The sequence below is a fragment of the Musca autumnalis genome, unplaced genomic scaffold (assembly GCF_047663935.1).
Source record: "Musca autumnalis isolate F117 unplaced genomic scaffold, ASM4766393v1 scaffold_1, whole genome shotgun sequence".
Taxonomy (NCBI): Eukaryota; Metazoa; Arthropoda; class Insecta; order Diptera; family Muscidae; genus Musca; species Musca autumnalis.
Window position 1 is genome coordinate 128,823,480 of NW_027411644.1, and position 25,115 is coordinate 128,848,594.

Below are 25,115 nucleotides of genomic sequence, written 5' to 3' on the forward strand. Positions count from 1 at the left end.
TCATCGGGATCGATTCTCGGGATAATCAATATCATTAGGGTTGGGCTTTGATGGGCCTTTTACAGAAGTAGAAGGCATATTAAACACCATAAGTATGAATATAGAAAGTCTGGATCTACATAGTAACAGAGTTCTTTAGAATGAAATTTATCTTAGTAGATCTGAACTTAAACCGTTATTACCACCAGAACGAAGAACTAAAAGAGGTTTAATTAGTGCAGGTGGAAAGCTAGAAAAATCTTGTTTGGGACAATAAATGACGAGGATAGGCAGGAAGTATTTGACCACTAAAGACTGGCAGGAAACCATTAACCATCAAAATACACACAATAAAATCAAAAATGTTAATAAACAAATTATTATTAACGATTCCCTGAACCGGTCATTGGAACATTTAAAAATAACTGTAGGAAATGATAGAAAGGAAATGGGATCATCGTTTAAGGAACTCAAAGAAATTACTAATAATTTTTTGAATAAACTGTTAAAATATATCAGATACAGGAGAATCTAGTATCGGCCAAATATAATTTCTTACATCTCAGTATTTTCACGTCTCAAGAAATTGTAAAATTTAACATTGACTTTTCTATATATATAAATGAGCTTGGTGATAAGTGATTGACTGACTGACTGACTGACTGACTGACTGACTCATCATCAACGCCCAGCCAAAACGGCTAAAGCTAGGAGCTTGAAATTTTACCAGTGGGTCACTGTTGATGCAAATGTGCGAGATAAGGCCGGGTTTTAGAAAATTCGTCCTGGAACCACAAAAAATAACAACAACAAAAATCCTTATTTGTCATTACTATTACGTACTTATTCACTTAGTTGGCCCTCTGCAAGACATGTGTAAAATTAACAATGCCATAACTTCTTGATATCGTAAGAGATCAAACATAATTTCAAATTTTGTAGTTTACTTCTAGGCGCACTTATTTTATCGTAAACCACTAAATAATAGAAAGACAAGACATTTGTTATCTTCCATTGCAACAGATGTCGTAGTTGGTGATAATGGTGTATAAACATCAATTACGCAAATGAACAAATGAGTTGCTGTTGAAGACAACATTAGGGGAATAAATTCAGAAATCGGCCAGAAATAACAACAACTAAAAACTGTATGGACCTGACTTTTTGGTAATAACTAAATGTTTGCAAATCAATGAAAGTGCAATAGAATTGTGCATATTACCACGATTTATTTGCAATTAAGAATTTTATCGTATATGGAGATGTACAGTCATAACTATTCAATTTTCAATTTCAAAATCTGTAATTTGATGAAATCGCTAAATAATTAATGAAATCAATAATAGGCCCCAGGAATATAGGAATATAGGAATTTGGTATGGAAATCAAGGTTGGGAAGTGGTGCTTCTAAAAGGAAATGGTTTGGAAAATTACCAATCATGTGTACGAAAAGTACTAAATTTAGTACAATTTAGATTTGGGTGAACGTAAAGAGCTGGAAACCTGAAAATTGGAATTAAGGTTACAGTTGTAGTGTAGGATTGAGATATGAGGGTAGTTTTGGAAATTCGTGCTTATGTGTACGAAAAGTACTAAATAGTACTAAATTTGGTACAATAGGGATTTGGGTGAACGGATAGAGCTGGAATCCTAATATTTGGAATTGAGATTACTGTTGGAGTGTAGGATTGAAGAACTTTTGGAAATTCGTACTTATGTGTATGAAAAGTACTAAATGGTACTAAATTTGATACAATGGGGATTTGGGTGAACGGATAATAGCTGGAATCTCGAAATTTGGAATTGAGATTACTGGTGGGGTGTAGGATTGAGGTAGTTTTGAAAATTCGTACTTATGGGTACGAAAAGTACTAAATGGTGCTAAATTTAGTACAATTTGGATTTGAATGAACGGATAGAGCTGGAAACCTGAAATTTGGAATTAATATTACTGTTGAAGTGTAGGATTGAGATATGAAGGTGGTTTTGGAAATTAGTACTTATGTGTACGGAAAGTACTAAATGGAACTAAATTTTGTATAATGGGGATTTGGGTGAACGGATAGCGCTGGAATCTCTAAATTTGGAACTGAGATTACTGGTGGAGTTTAATATTGTGGAAGTTTTGGAAATTCGTACATAGGGTACGAAAAATACTAAATAGCACTAAATTTGGTACAGTTTCGATTTGGGTGAACGGATAGGGCTTGATTCCTCAAATTTGGACTGAGGATCACTGATGAAGAGTAAGAAAGATGCACCAAAGGGTTTTTGGAAACTTGAGTGTACGAAAAGTAATAATTGGTACTAAATTTAGTACAATTTGGATTTGAGTGAACGGATAGAGCTGGATTCCTGAAATTTGGAATTGATATTACTGTTGGAGTGTAGGACTGGGGAAGTTTTGGAAATTCTTACTTATGTGAATGAAAAGTACTAAATGGTACTAAATTTGGGACAATGGGGATTTGGTTGAACGGATATAGTTGGAATCTCGAAATTTGGAATTGAGATTACTGGTGGGGTGTAGAATTGAGGTAGTTTTGAAAATTCGTACTTATGGGTACGAAAAGTACTAAATGGTACTAAATTTAGTACAATTTGGATTTGGGTGAACATATGTATGTAGCTGGAAACTAAGATTACTGTGAAGTGTAGGACTGAGATATGAGGGTGGTTTTGGAAATTCGTACTTATGTGTTCGAAAAGTACTAAATTTGGTGCAATAGGGATTCGAGTGAACGGACAAAGCTGGAATCCTGAAATTTGAAATTGAGATTACTGTTGGATCATAGGATTGGGGAAATTTTGGAAATTCGTATTTATGTGTACGAAAAGTACTAAATGGTACTAAATTTATTACAATTTGGATTTGGGAAATGGCTTTGAAATAAGGAAATGGTTTTGGAAGTTCGTATTTATGATTACGAGCAGTACTAAATTTGGATTTGGGTGAACGGATAGAGCTGGAATCCTAAAGTTTTGAATTAAGATTACTGTAAGGGTGTAGGATTGAGATAGTTTTAGAAATTCGTACCTTTGAGTACGAAAAGTACTAAATGGTACTAAATTTGGTACAATTTGGATTTGGATGAACGGATAAAGCTGGAATTCTGAAATTTGGAACTAAGATTACTGTCGGACAGTAGAATTGAGGTAGTTTTGGAAATTCGTACTTATGGGTACAGAAAGCACTAAATTCGGTACAATTTGAATTTTAGTAAACGGATAGTGTTGGAATTAGGAATTAAGATAACTGTAGGAGTGTAGTATTGAGGAAATTTTGAAAAGTCGTACGTGTGCGTACGAGAAGTACTAAATGGTACTAAATATGGTACAATGTGGATTTGGGTGAACGGGTAGAGCTGGAATCCTGAAATTTTTGTTTGGGAAAGAAATGGTACTAAATTTGATACAATTTGGATTCGGGTGAATTAATAGAGCTGGAATCCTGAAATTTGGAATTACGATTACAGTCGAAGAGTAGGATTCAGGTTGTTTTGAAAAAGCAAACTTATGGTTACGAAAAGCACTAAATGGTACTAAATTTAGTACAATTTGTATGTAGGTGAACGGATAGCGGTGGAATCCTGCAATTTGAAAGTATGATTATTGTAGCCCTGTTGCGTTGAGGAAGTTTTGAAAATTGGTACGAAAATTCTAAATTGTTCTAAATTGAGTACAATTTTAATTTGGTTTAACGGATAGAGTTTGAATCCTGAAATTTGGAAGTAAGATTACTACTAAAGTGAAGGATTGAGGTAGTTTTGGAAAATCTTTCTTATGGGTACGAAGAGTTCGACTTGATACTAAGTTTGGTACAATTTGGAATTGGACGAACGGATACAGCTGGAATCTTGAGATTTGGAATTACTGTAATTATTATGGAATTTACTGTAATTATTTTGTATTAATGTCCGTGTATGGCTGAGATATGTCGTCGAAATACGTACCATAAGTATACGAAAATTACTTAATGGTACTCAATTTGTTTTTGGGTGTAGGGACAGTGCTGGAATTTTTATTTTTTGGAGTTAGGGTGTGTATTGGTGTCCAACGTTGATCTCGCTGTTAATGTGTAAGGGTGAGATACGGCTGATCTTTTTTAAAAACGAACTTAAGGGGTACGTACAGTACTAAGATAAAAATAAATATTGATTAAAATTGGTATTAGTGCGACCAAATTTTCAGTGTTTGTCATTTCCATATTATATATTGTTTCTTTGTTTTTTTTTATATCCTTTCCGCATACGAAGTAGCGGGCATTTTGCTAGTATAAACTAAAAACCTTGAAGGTGGGCACATTAACTTGTACTGACGAATCCCAAGTTATAGCGATATCTATACCTGATAGTTTTATAAAAAAGCAGAGTTAAAAAACTATAGTTATCATTCCAAATAACAATAAAATAGAGATAGAGACAATAGTTAACATAAACGGAATCGCATATAAATATGAAGAAAATGTAACAGTAAAGAAATTAAAGAAAATCAAACATTGTATTTTTCATAACAGTTATAGATTTTAATTTAACAATAATAAATGCTTTTTCTGAACCAATAAAACAAGACTGTGATAATAGACTGTTAGTCTTAACTGGAAATTTTTTTGTTATCCTCAATAAATGCAGCTTGCCCTTCGTATACATCGTATACATAAAATAAGATAGTAGTATACATAAAAAATATTTTTATCAAAACATTAAAAAACTATATATCGAATGTTAACCCAAAATTTAGCAATATTGATAATGAAAGCTTTGAAAATTTAAAAGGAATAAAGTTAAGTAAAAATATATCATTTGCTATAAAGATTACATTAGTTGTTATAATTATAATAATATTAATATTTCTATACCGTATCGTTAGAAATACTAATAATAATATCAAAATAAAGATTGGCAATTCCACAAGGGATGAAATTAGCCCTGAAGAAATAACAAGAAAATATAGATCAAAATAATAAACTACAAAAAGAAAAAATAGTTAAGAAAAAACAATTTAATAAACAAGCTAAAAATTCTTACTGTTATTATTGTAAACATATAAAAAAGAAATCCAGCCCCCCTATTCAGTAACTTTTTAACAGCTTTATTCATTGTTTATTTTACAACAATTTCATTTGTTTGTTTTGTAGTTGTTACAAAAACAAAAGAAATTTTAACAACTTTTCAATCGATAAAAGTTACAGAATTGGCCTACAGGAGTATTTCTGGCAAGGGGTAGGGGAGTTACGTCCCAACCCTTCTCCCTTAATTATAATTAAATAAAATAAATTTCAGTCTGATTAAAACGGAATAAAGTTTGTTTCTTTTACTTGCGTGATGGCATATTCCGATTTTTGGTATTTAGAAGGTTTTGGCCTCATTATTACACCGAAGTCGCTTAATTTTGATATTTAGACTTTTTCGGGGCTATTAAGCTTTCCCAAGAAATTTATCGGCATCGGTACGTCCCAATTTTCGGTATTTTGAAGTCTTTAGCCTCATTGTCTCACCGAAATTGTTAAAATCTGGTATTTAGTCTTTTGTGGGACTACAAAATTTTCTACCAGAAAATGTTCGGTATCAGTAAACGTTTTGATATAGCCCCCATGGAGCAGTACGATTTTCGGTATTTCGAAGGTTGTGTCCTCAATATCCCACCGAAATGACTGACATTTGGTATAAAACTATCCACTTTAAATTTGTCGGTGTAGGTCGACGCCTTCCTACAGCGCCAATAGAACAGTGCCTCTCGATTTTCTGTATTTTGAAGGTTGTGGCCAATATATCCAAACATAATGGCTGAAATTGGGTGGAAGATTAATGCTGGAAGTTTACAACTTTCCACCTAAAATTCGCCGTCTTCAGAAAGCCCCATTTTCGGTATTATCAAAGCTGTTGCCTCACATAACCCCCATAGAACCGTGCATATAGGTTTTCGGTATTTTGAAAGTTTTGGCCTGAAAATACCACCGATATGACTGATATCTATATATATAAATGAGCTTGGTGATAAGTGATTGACTGACTGACTCATCATCAACGCCCAGCCAAAACGGCTAAAGCTAGGAGCTTGAAATTTTACCAGTGGGTCACTGTTGATGCAAATGTGCGAGATAAGGCCGGGTTTTAGAAAATTCGTCCTGGAACCACAAAAAATAACAACAACAAAAATCCTTATTTTTCTTTACTATTACGTACTTATTCACTTAGTTGGCCCTCTGCAAGACATGTGTAAAATTAACAATGCCATAACTTCCTGATATCGTAAGAGATCACACATAATTTCAAATTTTGTAGTTTACTTCTAGGCGCACTTATTTTATCGTAAACCACTAAATAATAGAAAGACAAGACATTTGTTATCTTCCATTGCAACAGATGTCGCAGTTGGTGCTAATGGTGTATAAACATCAATTACGCAAATGAACAAATGAGTTGCTGTTGAAGACAACATTAGGGGAATAAATTCAGAAATCGGCCAGAAATAACAACAACTAAAAACTGTATGGACCTGACTTTTTGGTAATAACTAAATGTTTGCAAATCAATGAAAGTGCAATAGAATTGTGCATATTACCACGATTTATTTGCAATTAAGAATTTTATCGTATATGGAGATGTACAGTCATAACTATTCAATTTTCAATTTCAAAATCTGTAATTTGAATGAAATCAATAATAGGCCCCAGGAATATAGGAATTTGGTATGGAAATCAAGGTTGGGAAGTGGTGCTTCTAAAAGGAAATGGTTTGGAAAATTACCAATCATGTGTACGAAAAGTACTAAATTTAGTACAATTTAGATTTGGGTGAACGTAAAGAGCTGGAAACCTGAAATTTGGAATTAAGGTTACTGTTGTAGTGTAGGATTGAGATATGAGGGTAGTTTTGGAAATTCGTGCTTATGTGTACGAAAAGTACTAAATAGTACTAAATTTGGTACAATAGGGATTTGGGTGAACGGATAGAGCTGGAATCCTAATATTTGGAATTGAGATTACTGTTGGAGTGTAGGATTGAAGAACTTTTGGAAATTCGTACTTATGTGTATGAAAAGTACTAAATGGTACTAAATTTGATACAATGGGGATTTGGGTGAACGGATAATAGCTGGAATCTCGAAATTTGGAATTGAGATTACTGGTGGGGTGTAGGATTGAGGTAGTTTTGAAAATTCGTACTTATGGGTACGAAAAGTACTAAATGGTGCTAAATTTAGTACAATTTGGATTTGAATGAACGGATAGAGCTGGAAACCTGAAATTTGGAATTAATATTACTGTTGAAGTGTAGGATTGAGATATGAAGGTGGTTTTGGAAATTAGTACTTATGTGTACGGAAAGTACTAAATGGAACTAAATTTTGTATAATGGGGATTTGGGTGAACGGATAGCGCTGGAATCTCTAAATTTGGAACTGAGATTACTGGTGGAGTTTAATATTGTGGATGTTTTGGAAATTCGTACATAGGGTACGAAAAATACTAAATAGCACTAAATTTGGTACAGTTTCGATTTGGGTGAACGGATAGGGCTTGATTCCTCAAATTTGGACTGAGGATCACTGATGAAGAGTAAGAAAGATGCACCAAAGGGTTTTTGGAAACTTGAGTGTACGAAAAGTAATAATTGGTACTAAATTTAGCACAATTTGGATTTGAGTGAACGGATAGAGCTGGATTCCTGAAATTTGGAATTGATATTACTGTTGGAGTGTAGGACTGGGGAAGTTTTGGAAATTCTTACTTATGTGAATGAAAAGTACTAAATGGTACTAAATTTGGGACAATGGGGATTTGGGTGAACGGATATAGTTGGAATCTCGAAATTTGGAATTGAGATTACTGGTGGGGTGTAGAATTGAGGTAGTTTTGAAAATTCGTACTTATGGGTACGAAAAGTACTAAATGGTACTAAATTTAGTACAATTTGGATTTGGGTGAACGTATGTATGTAGCTGGAAACCTGAAATTTGGAATTAAGATTACTGTGAAGTGTAGGACTGAGATATGAGGGTGGTTTTGGAAATTCGTACTTATGTGTTCGAAAAGTACTAAATTTGATACAATAGGGATTCGAGTGAACGGACAGAGCTGGAATCCTGAAATTTGAAATTGAGATTACTGTTGGATCATAGGATTGGGTAAATTTTGGAAATTCGTATTTATGTGTACGAAAAGTACTAAATGGTACTAAATTTATTACAATTTGGATTTGGGTGAACGGATAGAACTGGAATCCTGAATTTTAAGTATCAAGGTTGGGAAATGGCTTTGAAATAAGGAAATGGTTTTGGAAGTTCGTATTTATGATTACGAGCAGTACTAAATTTGGATTTGGGTGAACGGATAGAGCTGGAATCCTAAAGTTTTGAATTAAGATTACTGTAGGGGTGTAGGATTGAGATAGTTTTAGAAATTCGTACCTTTGAGTACGAAAAGTACTAAATGGTACTAAATTTGGTACAATTTGGATTTGGATGAACGGATAAAGCTGGAATTCTGAAATTTGGAACTAAGATTACTGTCGGACAGTAGAATTGAGGTAGTTTTGGAAATTCGTACTTATGGGTACAGAAAGCACTAAATTCGGTACAATTTGAATTTTAGTAAACGGATAGTGTTGGAATTAGGAATTAAGATTACTGTAGGAGTGTAGTATTGAGGAAATTTTTAAAAGTCGTACGTGTGCGTACGAGAAGTACTAAATGGTACTAAATATGGTACAATGTGGATTTGGGTGAACGGGTAGAGCTGGAATCCTGAAATTTTTGTTTGGGAAAGAAATGGTACTAAATTTGATACAATTTGGATTCGGGTGAATTAATAGAGCTGGAATCCTGAAATTTGGAATTACGATTACAGTCGAAGAGTAGGATTCAGGTTGTTTTGAAAAAGCAAACTTATGGTTACGAAAAGCACTAAATGGTACTAAATTTAGTACAATTTGTATGTAGGTGAACGGATAGCGGTGGAATCCTGCAATTTGAAAGTATGATTATTGTAGCCCTGTTGCGTTGAGGAAGTTTTGAAAATTGGTACGAAAATTCTAAATTGTTCTAAATTGAGTACAATTTTAATTTGGTTTAACGGATAGAGTTTGAATCCTGAAATTTGGAAGTAAGATTACTACTAAAGTGAAGGATTGAGGTAGTTTTGGAAAATCTTTCTTATGGGTACGAAGAGTTCGACTTGATACTAAGTTTGGTACAATTTGGAATTGGACGAACGGATACAGCTGGAATCTTGAGATTTGGAATTACTGTAATTATTATGGAATTTACTGTAATTATTTTGTATTAATGTCCGTGTATGGCTGAGATATGTCGTCGAAATACGTACCATAAGTATACGAAAATTACTTAATGGTACTCAATTTGTTTTTGGGTGTAGGGACAGTGCTGGAATTTTTATTTTTTGGAGTTAGGGTGTGTTGGTGTGCAATGTTGATCTCGCTGTTAATGTGTAAGGGTGAGATACGGCTGATCTTTTTTAAAAACGAACTTAAGGGGTACGTACAGTACTAAGATAAAAATAAATATTGATTAAAATTGGTATTAGTGCGACCAAATTTTCAGTGTTTGTCATTTCCATATTATATATTGTTTATTTGTTTTTTTTTTATATCCTTTCCGCATACGAAGTAGCGGGCATTTTGCTAGTATTATATAAAATATTGCAGAATAGAATTATCAGTGTAAGTCCATGTCTTCAAATACCCCCCATAGAAGCGTACATCTCCATTTTCGGCATTTTAAAGGTTGTGCCATCAATATCCCATCGGAACGGCAGAAATTTAATATTTAGTCTCCGTTGGTGGTATAAAATTTTCCATATTTCCCCCATAGAACGGTCCGTCACAATTTTCTGTATTTTGAAAGTTTTAGCAATATTATTCAAGTGGAATAACTGAATCTTAGTATTTAATCTTCGCTGGAGTTACAAAATTTTCCTCCAGAAATTTATTGGTACAGGTCAACGTTTCATATAACCTCTATCGAACGGCGCTCTCGATGTTTGTAAACTATCCAAATTTTATGTATTTCCAATTTTATGTATTTCGCCCGATTCGGAAAATTGTAAATATTGGTAAATGTTTTGGAAAGAACAACTATGACGCCCCATATGAGCTGTTTTCAAGGGAGTATTATCTGTTGGGATATATGAACTACTTCTGCAATAAAAGGAAGAGTTTAGTACTTTCAAAAAGGAAATTAAACTAACTGTTCCTATTCACTTCAATATAGTTTATGGTGGAGGGTATAAAAAGTTCGGCCTGGCCCGACTTTTTAATTGTTAAACGCTATATATGCAAAAAATACTAATGTATCGGTTTGAAAAGTAGTTTGTGAGACAACAGTGGTTGTGCCTCCGACCTTACGATTTTTTTTTGGGGTCTAAAGAACCGACCACCCCACTTTTTTAATATGTTATATCTACAAAACTACTGCACGGATTTTTATGAAAGTTACAGACAATGTTCAGCGTTGTGCCATAGTGACAGTAGAGAATACAAATTTAAGAATTTCGGAGGAGGGTGCCCCTATCTTCGCCATGCTTATGCCCTAAATCACACTGTGCTAGCGGGTATTAAGTATTTGTGCATTAGTTTGTAAAATGCAAAAGGCAACGAGATAGACCCATATATCTGAGATTTACACATATCCGTCTGTCTGTCCATGAATTTTTGTAAAGAAAGTACAGGTCGCATTTATAGTCCGATTCGCATGTAAATTGGGGTAGCTAAATTTTTTGTATTTTGGTAAGTATCGGTTCAGATTCGGAAGAAATATTGAAATCGCTGCAGATTTGGATATTGCTCCCATATATATTTTCGCCCGATTTCATGTATTTGACGCCACAAACACAAAATTGGCAGACATTTTGATGAAATTTTAAAAATTTTACGGAATTTGATATAGGAAGAACTTCGCCAAATTATATTGAAATCGTGATGATGTCAGGTATCATATAGTCGGCTCCGCCCGACTGTCATCTTTTCCTTACGGGGTATAGAACTCTATATTTGTAAAAAAATTTGGACGTATCGCATTGAAAATTTGTTAATTATATCCCCAAAACTACTGAACCGATTTTCATAAAATTTGCAGCAAATATTCTAGGTTTGCAGTGGTAATTAATTTTTTTTATTAATTTACTAACCTATGACCTTATCGGTTTGAGAGTTAATTTTGGAATACAATGTAGTTGTGTTTCCGACTCTAGGTACATATTTGGAGCCATAAGGCCCAAACTTATGAACGAACCGGCTTGCAAAGTAATTTGCAAGACAACAGTGGTTGTGCCCCCGTTCAAATGTTCTTAGTTGGGGCCCGAAGTCCCAACCACGACTACTTTTTAAATATGTTATATTCCGAAAACTAACAAACTGATTGTCATGAAAATATCTGCGTGAAAACCCAATAACATATACAACATACGTCGCATTAACAATTCGATTTAAACAATTTTTAGGAATGTTTGCGTTTTTAATTTGGGGGACGGCTTCTATTTTGTTAGTTTTTATAAAACGCTTATAAAATGATCGCGTTAGAATAACGATAGTGAGCAGGGCGGATTTTTAATCCTAAACACCATAATTGGGCGGAAAAATCCGACAAAGTCCATTAGAGAAAGAAAAGATTACACATAAAATCTGTTGATAAATTTAAAATCTTCAGTGAACATCTCAGTTATACAATGTGCCCGAAGAAATTAGGTAGAAAATACTTCTTTTTGAATTGTCTATATGTTGGAGTGTAGGATTGAAGTTGTATAAGTTTGAGACGTTCAAACTCAACTTCCGAAGCTCAGTCGACCACGGATGCTGATTGACATCATCAAACATCATCTCTGGACGTTCCCTATGAGGACACCGTAGAGCGCAGATGCCAACGAGCGGTGGTTGTTGAGTTTTCTCTCATTGGAATATGGAAATGCAGTAGTATAAATCGACACAGATCCTCTGCGATCGCTACAATCCTCTGCGATTGCAAGAGCCTCTGCGTTCACTTGTCGATCAACATTTGAGTCGTTTACTTGTCGCGTATTAACCAACCGCCTTGCGATAATACTAACTAACCGGCCTCTGTCGACACTAGAGATGGGCGCGTGCCTAAAAAATTAGGCACGAACATGCACGAACACGGAACAACATTTTTATGCACATTCACGCACAAACACGGCGTTTTTCAAAAAGGCACGAACACGCACACTCACGCACGAAATTACAAAAAAAGAGATATTCATGTAGTTGTACAATTATTTGTTCAAAAATATTCATACACACTATACTTCGAAAATATACATAATGCAAAATTACTTATAAACTAATATTTACATATTCTTATTTAAAAACATTATTTCCAGATGTGGAAAAAATCTCTCGCTCGTTGCTGAGCTGACGGATATAGCCAAAAATTTCCTGGCTAATTGTTTTAAACATTTTAGATTATACTCTATCCAAAAGTTTAAAACATCAGTCTGGCTAGATACGGCACTCGCTAAATACGTATACATTTCTTTATCAATTAGAGACTTGTCCATTTTTCGTCTTTTTGCCAAACTTGGATCCAAAAACTCTGAAAATTCGTGTAAATGTGGAATCTTAATTTCCTGCTCATACTATGTTCTCACTTTGTATATCAAGTAACATTGCTTTTACATTAGCTATTACGTCATTCATTTTTTCTTCTAATAAAAAATCATCTCCTTAAATGGCGGAAATTAAAACATCCGTATAAGATGTGCCATTGCTGGTACAAAGCGTTTAAGCAATGTAAACAATCATTCCTTTCAAATATTTCATGAATTGAGAAAATTTTCAAAAGTTTTTCAGACCAAACGGCAAAAATGTGCATAGTGGGGTATTTTTCTGAGCTTAATTTTTGGGGGCACTCTTTGCATATTTTGAGACAACCCAATAGAGGTTCTAGCTTTAAGTCAGATATACCATCCAACTCATTTTTTTCTAGCAAAATACTCTTAATCTCATTCTGGACTTGGTATATGTTCTCAAGCATAATATATGTTAAATTCCAACGTGTTCTTATATCTTGTTTTAACGTTTTCGACAATTTGTTGTTTAGCTCCGAGTGTTTTAAATATCTTACAAGCTTTTTTGAGCAGTCAATCAGTTTCCCAATTCGGGAAGAAGATGTTTTTCAACAGTATCATCCATAACTAAGTTCAAATTGTGGCAAGCGCAAGGTATACGTTTAAATCTTTTAAACCCAGAAACAACGTTGGAACCATTGTCGGTTACAAATACAGAATTTCCCAACTTGTCTTCAATATCAAATTTATCAAGATAAACAACTGATTTTCAAAGACAGTATATTGAGTTAACCCGCTGAGTTGCTTTTGTATTTGCTTCTCTCTCATGAACAAAACAAATGGCAAACAAACATCATCTTTTTGTTCTGGCCTCTCCATAACAAAACGGCAAAAATTACCAGACTACAAAAAAGAAGCAAATAATTTTAGGAAAACTACAGTTGGTGAATTTTTTTGGTCGGTTTTATATTCTTGTTCGATTTTTGTGTTTAGTATGGTCTCTTGCACGACTTCTAAAGGGAGCCCAAAAATTTAGCACGATCGTGGCACAAAGTGCAGATCGTGTTTGGTCGTGTCGTGCAAAATCATGCCTTGAAAAAAAGCACGGTCACGCACGGCTAAAAATTTATTCCGGCCCGACACGAACAGACACGGCGATTTTCGGGAAGGCACGAACGCGCACTACTCACGGCACAACACGCGCCCACCTCTAGTCGACACCCCATATTACAATTGGTAATCTTTGTTGTATACTCACCGGCCCCCGTCGCCACTCCAGATTACAAAGTAATCTTTGTTGTTAAGAGAAAAAAATACACCAATAAACCATCTTATTATTTAATATTCAACTTGATACTGCCTGTGTTTTATGTTCTTGTTCTTTTCTCCCTCCAGTACTCATCCTTCGTTTACTGAGCTATCGTTGAAGAAAAACCTATGGATTTCCCCTCCCTCACCTAAAAAGAGGTAGTTTCGGAAATTCGTACTTACGTGTACGAAAAGTACTAAATGGTACTAAATTCGTTACATTTTGTATTTGGGTGAACGAATAGAGCTGGAATCCTGATATTTTGAATTAATGCCTCGTTCATACTAAGGCTAATTCGCTAATTGTGCGAACCCAAATTACGATATAATTACTTCATTTCCCATACACAATTTTGAGAACGAACAAAGATTTTTGTAGATTGTTCAATTTAAATTACTCTCCGGACGACGATAAAATATGTCCCATTTCTAACAAATGAGTGAAATTTTCGAAATAAATTAATTATGACAGGAAAAATCCAACATTTAAAAATTTTTTAATAACTTTACGATTTTTGATTATTTACTTCGACCTTTATTTTAAATATTCTAATTATATTAATTAAAACGAGCTCGAGGTCTTGATGTTGTTGTTTTTATTTATTTATTATTTTATTCAATATTTCGTCTTTCCTCGAAAGACATCATCAGGATCTACATATGAAAAACATTTTGGTTACTTTTTGTATGCATTAACATGTTGTTGTTTCACTTACAAATAATATTTAAAGCTATTACAACAATAACAATATTTTTGCAAAGCGTCGATCTAGTGTCGCTGCCATCTGTTTCGTCACTGAAGGGTTCTCCTCTTATTGTACTCTGTTTATTTTTCTAATAAGATGTCTATAACTATGTGCCAAATTTTCTGTATCTGTTTTGTAATTTATACGTTGTGATGTTGGAGTGTTCATGATGTGGAGAGTTTCCAACATAAGTCTCTTTTGGTAGTTGTTTTCACACTGCAGTACTCTCACTCTCTCCAATTCTGGATGGTGTTGTTCGGTGGCACAGTGGGTGGAAAGTGCAGTGTTATTTATTGAGGTGATTGATCGATTTTTAATGTCCGATTTATGTCCTGATAACCGCGTTTTTAATTTGTTTTTTGTTGTCCCGATATAATATTTTTTGCAGTTTTCTTTTTCATTACCATTGCATTTTATTTTGTATATTAAATTAGATTTGTCCATAATGTCTATTTTTGATTTTAACTGTGTAAACAACTTTTGTAATGTATTGGATGTTTTTGGTGCTATTGCATGTTTTAAATTTTCATAGCATTTAGATTTAGTGAAGCGTTCCGAAAGGCCGGGTATATATGTCACCGATTTATAATTTTTAATGGGTTTTTCCGTTTTTTGTTGACTTTTATTATAGTATTGTTTTATTAAAATATTTATGACATTCGAAGGGAAACTATTTTGTTTTAATATTGATGTAATTTTCTTTTTGTTTTCTTTGTGAAATTCATTGTCGCTAATATTTTGAACGCGACTAATAAAATTTGCTGCGGTATTCATTATTATTGTTTTAGGGTGTTTCGAGTGGAAGTTAACTAATCTCCCCGACGCCGTGGGTTTTTGGTACCAATTTGTCAATATCTTGTTGTTTTTCCTCGTGATTAATATGTCTAAATATGGAAGCTGGCCGTTGTTTTCTTTTTCTATTGTAAATTTTAAGCGATTATCGTAGCTATTGAATGTCGTCAGTAGATTATTTATTGCACTTGATTTTATTATTTCAAAAAGGTCGTCAACGTATTTTGTCAGAAACTTAGGTCTAATATCACAGGTTTCGATACATCTATCCAATAGCTCTTCCATTACAATATCGGCTACTATCGGAGATGCTGAGGATCCCATGGGCAGGCCTTTCTTTTGTTGGTAAAAGTTATTCTTGTATCTAAAATAACAGTTTTCACAGATGCAAAATTTGAGTATTTTTATAAATAAACTCTTTGATATTTTTGTCACTGGTTCCAGATACTTCCACTTTTCTTCTATTATTTTTAAGGCTAAGTCTACTGGAACGCTTGGGAAAAGGGACACCACGTCTAGTGAAAAGAAGAAGAAGAGTAAACTCGGACCCCACAAACAAGCTACAAAAGAAAAACAATGAATTAGTTGAAGAATTATTTAAAAATGGATATATCAGCGAAAGGGAGAAAAAGTATATGAAGACAGATACGGCTATTGCCCCGAGAATTTATGGTTTACCAAAAATTCACAAGGAAGGACACCCACTCCGTCCCATTTGCTCATCAATTAACGCACCCTCGACGAAACTGTGCAGCTATATAACGTCCATACTCAATCATCTTACCCACAACTCAAAATAAAATGTCAAAAACTCCAGAGAATTCAAAGAGCGGATAAAAGAAACAGAAATAAAGGAGGACGAGAGCTTCTTTTCACTAGACGTGGTGTCCCTTTTCCCAAGCGTTCCAGTAGACTTAGCCTTAAAAATAATAGAAGAAAAGTGGAAGTATCTGGAACCAGTGACAAAAATATCAAAGAGTTTATTTATAAAAATACACAAATTTTGCATCTGTGAAAACCGTTATTTTAGATACAAGAATAACTTTTACCAACAAAAGAAAGGCCTGCCCATGGGATCCTCAGCATCTCCGATAGTAGCCGATATTGTAATGGAAGAGCTATTGGATAGATGTATCGAAACCTGTAATATTAGACCTAAGTTTCTGACAAAATACGTTGACGACCTTTTTGGAATAATAAAATCAAGTGCAATAAATAATCTACTGACGACATTCAATAGCTACGATAATCGCTTAAAATTTACAATAGAAAAAGAAAACAACGGCCAGCTTCCATATTTAGACATATTAATCACGAGGAAAAACAACAAGATATTGACAAATTGGTACCAATAACCCACGGCTTCGGGGAGATTAGTTAACTTCCACTCGAAACACCCTAAAACAATAATAATGAATACCGCAGCAAATTTTATTAGTCGCGTTGTAAATATTAGCGACAATGAATTTCACAAAGAAAACAAAAAGAAAATTACATCAATATTAAAACAAAATAGTTTCCCTTCGAATGTCATAAATATTTTAATAAAACAATACTATAATAAAAGTCAACAAAAAACGGAAAAGCCCATTAAAAATTATAAATCGGTGACATTTATACCCGGCCTTTCGGAACGCTTCACTAAATCTAAATGCTATGAAAATTTAAAACATGCAATAGCACCAAAAACATCCAATACATTACAAAAATTGTTTACACAGTTAAAATCAAAAATAGACATTATGGACAAATCTAATTTAATACACAAAATAAAATGCAATGGTAATGAAAAAGAAAACTGCAAAAAATATTATATCGGGACAACAAAAAACAAATTAAAAACGCGGTTATCAGGACATAAATCGGACATTAAAAATCGATCAATCACCTCAATAAATAACACTGCACTTTCCACCCACTGTGCCACCGAACAACACCATCCAGAATTGGAGAGAGTGAGAGTACTGCAGTGTGAAAACAACTACCAAAAGAGACTTATGTTGGAAACTCTCCACATCATGAACACTCCAACATCACAACGTATAAATTACAAAACAGATACAGAAAATTTGGCACATAGTTATAGACATCTTATTAGAAAAATAAACAGAGTACAATAAGAGGAGAACCCTTCAGTGACGAAACAGATGGCAGCGACACTAGATCGACGCTTTGCAAAAATATTGTTATTGTTGTAATAGCTTTAAATATTATTTGTAAGTGAAACAACAACATGTTAATGCATACAAAAAATAACCAAAATGTTTTTCATATGTAGATCCTGATGATGTCTTTCGAGGAAAGACGAAATATTGAATAAAATAATAAATAAATAAAAACAACAACATCAAGACCTCGAGCTCGTTTTAATTAATATAATTAGAATATTTTTTAAAAACCCAAAAATTTTTAGAAGAACTGCAAAACATTAGTGAAAAGTAAACGTTTTAACGACTAGTATATATTCAAATGACAGCGAATTTTGTCTTATCTTTCATTGCAGTTGCATTTCTTGTCCATCGTTTCCAATTCGGGTACAATTCTAGAAACAAAAATCAAATGCCGGCCAGAATGTCTGTATACCAAAAAGTTATTTTGGCACGGCAAATTTAAAAATGTTCCAAAAACACCAATATTGTGAGAAAAAATAGAAAACATGAATGAAAATAATACAATTTAATATCAAATAGATATCTGAAAGAAGAACAAATATTTTTTAGTTCATATTATTTAATTTTACTCGTCTTTTGGCTGAAACTTTCTTTAGAATCAATAAATAAAAAGTATGAAAATATGAATCATGTTGCTATGAACTGTGAACAATGTCGTTTGAACGGGATAATTCGTATACGTATTGTTACGAAAATAACTGATAGATTTTTTTTTTTTGTTTTTTTTTTACGTTCGTTCCAACGCCTCTCACACCCGCCCCTGCCGACCGAGGGGCCACCTCTCCATTCGTAGGGAGCGCGAACACACCATAGACCGGACCATGGTGGGTTAGTAGCGGTTATAAATGTCAGCTACAGAGGAATCATCAGCCGAAAAATATATATTTAAGAATTCAATTAAGATTTATTTGCAATTAATGAACAACCTCGCTCGTAGGCAAATTTCTACTATTTCCGCATAAGGAGTTGTAGATACGCCGATTAACTGAGCTCAAGAAGTTAAATTAATTACGGAGTTAAATAATAAAATAAAAAACAGGAAACCGCACGCAAGATTACTGCATAATTCTACTGTTCCGTAAGAGGAGTTGTAGATAAGATGCCAGTATAGATTACGGGAAGTTAATAAGTAACTACAAAATAACAATGTATGTATATAATAAAATTACACTATAACACTACAATAGGACTAATAATACCTGGCAAAATTGCTGATCATAATATTACATGCGTAAGATAGCATTTTTTATTACATGTGGACTGTGGACTGGATAGATCTACCGTGTTAAAAATGTTATTATATATTTCACATAAAGATCTAAGTGGGTTACTTGCTTCATAATTAGTTTTCACTAGAGATAACTTTATAGGGAGGAAGTTACGTGTTAAACATGAGGGTACATTGAACATTATTTCACCGACTAAAAATGGCGAATCAATCAGACCACGCATAACTTTTGTTATGAATAGCGCTCTTAACATAAACCGTCTTCTCTCTAGAGAAGGAAGATCTATACATCAAACGACTTTCGTAAGGCGGCAATGATACTGAAGTATTCCAACGTAATCCACGCAGCGCAAACAACAGAAATTGAATTTAAACCGACTCAATGTTATCAGAGTGGTATTTATAAAATGGACTCCATAAAACGCAACCATATTCTAAAACTGGACGGACTAAACTCTCAAATAAACGTATGGATCATCAAATTCTTTAGACCAGCGTTTTATGAAACCTAACAATGATTTGGCTTTATTAACAGATGATTCTATGTGTAAGTGAAAGCGTAATTTAGGATCTAGGATAATACCCAGGTCAACAAATGATTCAACATTTTCCAGTTTGTAAGAGCCTATAAAATAATCAGAATGAATTTGTTGTGACCTGAAAAATGACAACCTTTTGCATTTTTAAGGTTTAGGGTCATTCCAGAACACCAATTCGTTAGAGAATGTAAATCGTATTGTAAATTAGAGGATTGATTTATGGAATTTATTTGAGAAAACAGATTTACGTCATCAGCGTACATTAAAATGTTCGAAAATCGTATCGCCTGTGGAAGATCATTAAGATACAGGACAAAAAGGAGTGGGCCAAGATGACTACCTTGGGGAACTCCTGAAGACACTGTTATGTCTCTGGACAGAAAATCATTAAATAATACTTTTTGTGTTCGACCTTCTAAATATGAAGCTAACCAAGATAAGAGAGACGATGGGAACCCCATAACATCTAATTTATAAAGTAAATGCTTATGCACTACCGTATCAAATGCCTTACTAAAAACAGTATATATTACATCAGTCTGATGTTTGTTAATAAAACCTTTATGAATATGACAAACAAATTCATAAAGATCTATTTTTCAAAAATTCATGTTGATAAGGCGAAACTACCGCTTTCGTAAAATGTAGCAACTTACGCGAAATCAATAATTCAAAAAGTTTAGGTATTGCACTCAACTTTGCAATACATCTGTAATTTTCAATTAAACATCTATTACCAGCCTTGTGAAGAGGAATAATATAACTTGATATCCAGAGTAAAGGAAAATAACTCTTTATCAACGAATAGTTAAATAATTTTGTGAGAGGTAAATAGAATTCATTCGCACACGATTTAAGAATGCAAGAGGGAATACCGTCAGGACCGGGTATGTTCGATATTCGTATAGATTTTAAACCAGCCAATACTTCGTCTTCAGGTAATACTATTTGGGGCAGGTGGTTCAGTTTATCAATCATATATTTGTACCGACCGTCTAAGCTTCTATCGGTATATGAAGATTGAAAATAGTCAGCAAACATATTGGAAATTTCTTGTTCGTCAGACAATTCACTGCTACCATATTTCATAAAACTAGGAAAATTGCGAACCTTTCTTTTGGAATTAACGCATTTATAAAAACATTTCGGGTTATTTTTAAAGTTATTCCTCATCTTGGCAAGGTAATTTGAGTAACATTTAAAATTTTCAGCATTGTATCTATTTCGGGCTACAGAATAATTGAGATAATTTATAGAGGAGTTGCATAATTTGTATTTCTTAAACAGCCTACTTGTATATTTCTTAGTCGGCGCAGTGCTGGAGAAAACCATGAAGGACCTTGTTCCGCAACAACTTGACATTGGTATAGATTTGGAGAACACATAATTGATTCTGTTATAAAACTGTGAAACAGAAATATCTAAGTCATCATCATAAGTCCAGCTAGTATTGCTTAAGAGAGATTTTAACTTTAAGAAGTCGGTTTTACGATAATTGTATCTGTATGTAATGTTCTTAGTCTCCTTGATTACAAAAGGGGTACTTTGTAATTCAAGAAAAATTTACAGTGTAGGATGAAACTTATCCTCCGCCATTACAAGAGGAATACATCTACTTAGTGATACATTAAGTGACGTGCAGAAAATTAAATCTAAAATACGAAAATCAAATTCCAAAAAGGTTCCATAACATTTAACATTTAAGTAATTTAGATGAATTTCTGTTAATTTAAGAATTTGAATTGTAACGTAAATTTTTAGTGAGCATTTAGTTCGTTTAAATCAAGTTTACAACAAAAATTACGCTATAAAATTCCAATCACTATCGTTTACGTTTTCAGTTCTCCCTCTCTTATTTATTTCTGCAACAACAACTATTATTCCAATTATGAAATTATCACTTAGTCCTCATTTACACTTTTACTTGCCTAAATTGTTTTTGTAATCTCACTCTCTTTCTCTGTTTATTTTTTTTTTTGTGCATTCAGTTGCGTCATTACATTCTAAAGTCATTTATAATTAAGCCCTCCAGCTCTCGCGTGTTTATTGCCGCTGCCCTACTGTTTACATTAAAATCATTGTAGAATCATAATGTACAACGAACCCTGTTTTATTTGGTACAAATCGTATCGGGGAATAAAACAACGTCTACACGGGATTAAGTTCAAACCCTAATTCCGTAACAATTGGTGTCAGAAGTGGGATTACGAAGATCGTACAATGAAGTTCAAGGATCTACGAGTGGAAGACTTGAAAAAGGAGCTTCGCAAGTCAGAGTGGTAAACTACCAGAAATAAGGCTGAGCTGCAAAAACGACTTTTGGAGGAGTTCGAGAAACGCAATATGGACATCGATGCATATGAGTTCGACATTCCGGAAGAAGGCTTACAGGCAGCTGCGGATAGAGGTGATGTAACAGCAATGCTGGTATTGATAGTGCTCGAAATTAATGAGAAAATGGACGAGAACTCAAGGAAACTAGGTGAAAATACCAAAAGTTTGAAGGAGAAATTTGCGAAATTTGACGATAAATTGGAAGAAAATTATAAAAAGGCGAAGGAAATTCCTAAGAGCATGGAGGAGAAATTTGCCAAATTTGACGATAAATTGAAAGAAAATTCTAAAGAGGCGAAGGAAATTGCTAAGAGCATGGAGGAGAAATTTGCCAAATTTGACGATAAATTGGAAGAAAATTCTAAAGAGGCGAAGGAAATTGCTAAGAGCATGGAGGAGAAATTTGCCAAACATGACGATAAATTGGAAGAAAATTCTAAAACTCTGAAAATGGAATTAAATGAGAGCATAGACGAACAATTTTTCAAATTCGACGATAAATTAGGGGAAACTTCCAGAATAATTAACGAGAAGCTCGAAAATGTTACAAATGATATTGAAAATCGAGTGGAAAACGTCGAAGACCAAACGTCCGTTGACGATAAAATTCAGTCAGTTGATCTGAAATGTCTGGCTCAGAATGAAAAATTGTTGGCTCACGACAAGAAATTTCTCGACGTCGAGAAGAAAATGTCAGAATTGCAAATCAATGGTGTTCCCACGAGAGTTATAGATAACACTGTGCAAACCTCCTGAGTTCGATGGTACTACGTCATTCAATGTCTTTAAGTTACGGTTCAAGACTGTGGCTTCCAGAAGTTCGTGGAACGACAACGACAAGGCTGTATATCGCCTTCTTGCATTGAAAGGCGGGGCTGCGGATGTAATACAGAGTATTCCAGACTCATCTCGAAACACGTATGCTGATATAATTGCCGCATAAGCAAGACATCTACAGAATGGAATTATGGGGAAGAGTCCAGAAACCAAATGAAACCCTGCTACCGAAGTAGAACGGTTGGCGCAGCTGGCATATCTGGGAGAGAACCACAGTCGTCGACTAGCACTCATTGCGTACAGTCACTCGACCGCTTCATTTTGTGTTCACACATTCGTTTTTCATCAAAGTTTTTTCTCAGTGCCATTTAATTCCAACACCTTCCGATTTAATCTTTATCTAATTTACTGTGTGCCTTTGCTATACAAAAAGCATTCGATATTATCACTGAAGAAATAATGAGCATTTCTCCTCTGAGAGATGGTAGTTGTTGTTAGTTAAAGATAAAGCAATTGCAGACAGAATTTTAAACACAAACGAACTACCAGGTGTATGCAAAGTAACTTGCAAATTACACCAACAACTTAATGTCACCAGAGGCACAATTTATGCTCCTTATCTCAATAATATTCCCGCAAAAGAGATCATAAACGAACCCTCTAATAAAGGCGTCGTTGACGTCTATAAATATGAAAAGACAGTTGATGGTAAAAAAATGAAAACGGGAGTAATTCTTCTTACTTTCGATCTCTACAATCTCCCAGAGAATTGAAAATTGCCTGTCATACAGCCATTGTGAGAGAGCATTACCCAAATCGAATGAGATGTAAGCAATGTCAATTGCTGGGACACACAATTAAACGTTGTACAAATCCACCAACATGTGTAAATTGCAATTTACCCCCTCACTCTCCCCCCTCACACTAAATCGGTGACATTTATACCCGGCCTTTCGGAACGCTTCACTAAATCTAAATGCTATGAAAATTTAAAACATGCAATAGCACCAAAAACATCCAATACATTACAAAAATTGTTTACACAGTTAAAATCAAAAATAGACATTATGGACAAATCTAATTTAATACACAAAATAAAATGCAATGGTAATGAAAAAGAAAACTGCAAAAAATATTATATCGGGACAACAAAAAACAAATTAAAAACGCGGTTATCAGGACATAAATCGGACATTAAAAATCGATCAATCACCTCAATAAATAACACTGCACTTTCCACCCACTGTGCCACCGAACAACACCATCCAGAATTGGAGAGAGTGAGAGTACTGCAGTGTGAAAACAACTACCAAAAGAGACTTATGTTGGAAACTCTCCACATCATGAACACTCCAACATCACAACGTATAAATTACAAAACAGATACAGAAAATTTGGCACATAGTTATAGACATCTTATTAGAAAAATAAACAGAGTACAATAAGAGGAGAACCCTTCAGTGACGAAACAGATGGCAGCGACACTAGATCGACGCTTTGCAAAAATATTGTTATTGTTGTAATAGCTTTAAATATTATTTGTAAGTGAAACAACAACATGTTAATGCATACAAAAAATAACCAAAATGTTTTTCATATGTAGATCCTGATGATGTCTTTCGAGGAAAGACGAAATATTGAATAAAATAATAAATAAATAAAAACAACAACATCAAGACCTCGAGCTCGTTTTAATTAATATAATTAGAATATTTTTTAAAAACCCAAAAATTTTTAGAAGAACTGCAAAACATTAGTGAAAAGTAAACGTTTTAACGACTAGTATATATTCAAATGACAGCGAATTTTGTCTTATCTTTCATTGCAGTTGCATTTCTTGTCCATCGTTTCCAATTCGGGTACAATTCTAGAAACAAAAATCAAATGCCGGCCAGAATGTCTGTATACCAAAAAGTTATTTTGGCACGGCAAATTTAAAAATGTTCCAAAAACACCAATATTGTGAGAAAAAATAGAAAACATGAATGAAAATAATACAATTTAATATCAAATAGATATCTGAAAGAAGAACAAATATTTTTTAGTTCATATTATTTAATTTTACTCGTCTTTTGGCTGAAACTTTCTTTAGAATCAATAAATAAAAAGTATGAAAATATGAATCATGTTGCTATGAACTGTGAACAATGTCGTTTGAACGGGATAATTCGTATACGTATTGTTACGAAAATAACTGATAGATTTTTTTTTTTTGTTTTTTTTTTACGTTCGTTCCAACGCCTCTCACACCCGCCCCTGCCGACCGAGGGGCCACCTCTCCATTCGTAGGGAGCGCGAACACACCATAGACCGGACCATGGTGGGTTAGTAGCGGTTATAAATGTCAGCTACAGAGGAATCATCAGCCGAAAAATATATATTTAAGAATTCAATTAAGATTTATTTGCAATTAATGAACAACCTCGCTCGTAGGCAAATTTCTACTATTTCCGCATAAGGAGTTGTAGATACGCCGATTAACTGAGCTCAAGAAGTTAAATTAATTACGGAGTTAAATAATAAAATAAAAAACAGGAAACCGCACGCAAGATTACTGCATAATTCTACTGTTCCGTAAGAGGAGTTGTAGATAAGATGCCAGTATAGATTACGGGAAGTTAATAAGTAACTACAAAATAACAATGTATGTATATAATAAAATTACACTATAACACTACAATAGGACTAATAATACCTGGC

General features: G+C 33.9%; 1 protein-coding gene across 5 annotated transcripts in view; it reads left to right on the forward strand.

Moving 5' to 3' along the window:
* side-VII (sidestep VII transmembrane protein) overlaps window positions 1-25,115 on the forward strand; it is a 1,783,907-nt gene that overhangs the window by 730,150 nt on the left and 1,028,642 nt on the right. The gene's annotated exons all lie outside the window — the stretch shown is intronic.